The 3,673-nt window shown below is 40.6% G+C and overlaps 1 pseudogene; it reads right to left on the reverse strand.

Moving 5' to 3' along the window:
• Positions 1-672: 672 nt before the first annotated feature.
• On the reverse strand, positions 673-3,259 carry LOC144372262 (calcineurin B homologous protein 2 pseudogene; annotated as a pseudogene).
• Positions 3,260-3,673: the final 414 nt, after the last annotated feature.

The raw sequence follows: 3,673 nt of genomic DNA on the forward strand, positions 1-3,673 counted from the left end.
TCTTTTACTTTTTAACCCAATCCCTGCACTTTGGAAACTTTAGGATGCCTGGTCTTTTACACTTTAACTCAGGCTCTGCGGCTTAGAATCAGCTTGGAAATTTTACCTTTACAATGGAATCAGCCCAAGTGCTCAACTGATGAAAAAATGAATTCAATAGACTTTTACTCAGCCATAAAGAAGAATGAAATCATGTCATTTGTTAGTTAAATGGATGGAACTAAAGAACACCATGCTAAATAAAATATGTGAAGCCAGATTCACACAGTTCAAGGATAAAATGTTCTCTCTCATATGTGAAGCAAGAGAGGGGGAAAAAAAGAATAAAAAAAGAATCTCATGAAGACAGGAACCAATAGAGTAGAAGAAAGGGATAGAGAGGAAGAGAGGAGAAAAGGGCATGGGGAAGTCATGGGTAATGAAATCTACCAAATTAGTTATGTCCCATGTATAATTATAATGCACTAACAAAAAATAATAATAATAGAAGAGAGATCAGTAGAATAGAGTTAGTGTATGGGAGAAGAAGGGAAGGAATAGAAGGAAAGGTATTGGGGAATGAATGAGACTAATCAAATTATGATATATGCATATATGAATATGGCATAATAAATTCCACTATTATAATTATAGTATACAAATAATAACAATTTTTTTTTGAAAGTACACGTTGTTTATTGTTTTTACACCATCTCCCCCGCCCCCATAAACCACACCCACCTCATTGACACAGTCATGCATTCATGAAATCAGTGAAAATCTATTGAAGGGGCCAGATTTCAAAGATACCTCCATTGGGTCAACCAGACAGTAATGGCCATATCTTGTTTTGCCTGAACAGAGACAACACACACACACACACACACACTTTTCCCCTCCTCCTCCTAATGGTAGCTCAATGTTGAGTCTTCAAACCTTATTTTCTGGCTCTAGGAATTAGTGCCTGAGACCAACCTGACCAACCAGACCAGACCCCAGTTGGGCCAAGGATACTCTTTGCTTAGAATTATTGGAATAAGAAAATCCTCCTGCTGTGTTAGGAGGCTAGAAGGATGCAAGTTTGGAGTTACTGGTAGCCATTCTGCACCCTGAGGGAAGAGCCCTCGGGAGAAGGGTCAAACAGAGTCCCAACATCATTTGTGCCCTTGGATCCCGTTATGTCTGAAGACACGGGACTTTTTAATTGTGTGAGCCCATAAAATCCCCCCTTTTTTTTTTTTTTTTTTTTTTTTTTTACTTAAGCTGTTTTCATTGGATTCTCTGTCACCTGCAACCAAAGGATGGCTGACGGATTCACAGACCTGAGATCAAGGATAGGCCCTTCCAACTTTCTCTCCTTGACCCCAGAGCTCAGTTTAGAAATAAGAATGGTGTAGGGACCCTGCCTCCATGAAGGCGGAGGACGACTCGCAGGCAGAGACTGGCCTGCAGGAGCTGGCCAGAGATGCAGGGGGTGGCCGGCATCACTTCAGGATCCGGATGCTCATTTTTTGTTCGATGTCCATCTTCTCTAAGGACTTGGTGAACTCCAAGAAGGACACAGCCCCATCCCCATCTTCATCCGCCTCCTGCACCGTGCGGTCTGTGATGCTCTCTAGCTGCTCTTCTGTCACCTGGACTCCGACCATCAGCCGGAGAACCTGCAGCATCTCGTGCCTGGAGATCTTCCCATCCTGATCCAGGTCGTAGAGCTGAAAGGCGAAGCGAAGTTTGTTCATTCTGCTGTTGAGAGGTTCAGGCTGTTTGGGGTCTCGGACTCCAGTGTCATCGTCGATAGGTGGAAAATGAGCCAGAACCCTGACAAAGCCTGAGAAATCCAATCGCTGACTCCCATCAGGGAAGAAGCTGTCTATAATCCGGTCTCCCAGGGGGTTGACAGCCAGCGCCCCGATCTGCTGGAGATCCATGCGGCTCAGGTAGCCCTTCTTGTTCCTGTCCAGTGCCCGGAACCGGTGGTAGAGGCGGAGCAGACTGGCCTGCGAGACGTTTCAGAGGTCTCAGTGCCTAGACAGCAGGCTCCGCTCCTCAGGGTTTTAAGATGAGGCAGGACATTATGGCAGAAGTGTGTGGCCTAAGGAAGCAGCTCACATGGTGATCAGAAAGCAATAATAACAATTTTTGAAAGTCAAATGTTTTATGCTTCTATTAGTTTTCACTATAATATATTGAAAATACCCAATATTTTGAATCTAATGATATTTTTACCTCTTTTCCAAGCTAGCTCTCTATTCCATTATTGAAGATTAAAGTTTCTAATGGATAAGAAAGGATATACAGTATAAAGGGACAACTGAACTAAGCAGCCTTATGATCACACAATGATATGTTCAATGTCTATGTCATAGCACCATTTTCAAACACTTAAAAAGAATTGAAGTGTTTGACTCTTAAGCAAATACAGAAAGTTTTGTAAGCTCATCAACAAATGATCCAGGGAAAGTACATTTTTGAGGAAGTAGAAATTTACAGGCATTTTTGAGAGGACATGAGAAAGAGATGGCTAGATTACATAAAAACTAATTAATGTCCTAGAGGACACTAAAGTCTTTATCTTTCCTATCTGCAAAACTGCACTCATCAATTTAGCAGATAACATTTCAGTGTTACAATTATAATCAAATAGTAAACAAGTAAGAGAGCTATGGGAGTTTTATCCTAGATAATTAAGAAATAATGGGTACCAGTGAAGCCAGATTTACAGATAGGTAGTTAGTGTAGTTAGGTAAATCCAGTCTAATATCAAGTAAGATAAATGAAAAGGAGGCCATTATTGAGAATGGAGTCCAGGAAACCAGAGCAACACTTGGGGAAATTGAAATGTTAATGTCCCCAAGGCCCGGAACCCATTCTAAGGAACAGTTAATGAAACAGCTCCCAGCAAATAGGAAAATGCTAATCAAAAGCTGCCCCAGGCCTTTCCTGCCCAGATTACTCCTCCAGCCCATCTATTCCCCACCTTTTGGGTCTTCCCACCTGCATTCTATCACTGAAAGATAAAGGGAAACAAAAGGCATGAATGTGGGAAAGCTGAAAAGAAGACCTTAGCACTATATAAAAAAGGGAAGACCTCCACCTTCCATGGATTCCACCTCTTGGGTCCCCTTCTTCCTCCAGGGAGAAGTCTTTTCTGCTGTCCTTTAATAAAGCTTCTACTTTCCACTCTACACTTGCCTCAGCATGCTTCTCTGGTGTTATACCTCAGCATTCCAAGAAGCAAGCCTTAAATAGCGGTAACACCTGTTAATCAATGCCTTTGTAGAAGACTGAGAGGTCATACTATCACACTCTTTGGCAGTATTTAAAAGTGGTACAGAATTTTCTTTTCTTTTTTTTTTTTTTTTTTTTTTTTTGTCTGTTGAAAGTTTATTATTGTGTCCAATCTGTATTTCGCAGCACTAAAAAATGACAAAATCATGGAATTTGCAGAATTTTCTTAAGTAGTGATTTGAAAAAACATTCAAAGCACATAATTTTATGCTTTAGAATTGAAACTAGAAAAAAAGACATATCTATATTTTGGAGAATCATTTTATATTTGGTTTTATGCCTTTCAAAAATATACAGAAATGTATAATGCAGTTTTTAAGAAGCTATTCAATACTAACAGCACAGGCCTAAGGCAACTGGATTATCAGTGGGTCCCAGAGGCAGGTAGAAATGTGTAAAATTTACA

The sequence above is a fragment of the Ictidomys tridecemlineatus genome (genome assembly GCF_052094955.1).
Source record: "Ictidomys tridecemlineatus isolate mIctTri1 chromosome 5 unlocalized genomic scaffold, mIctTri1.hap1 SUPER_5_unloc_3, whole genome shotgun sequence".
NCBI lineage: Eukaryota > Metazoa > Chordata > Mammalia > Rodentia > Sciuridae > Ictidomys > Ictidomys tridecemlineatus.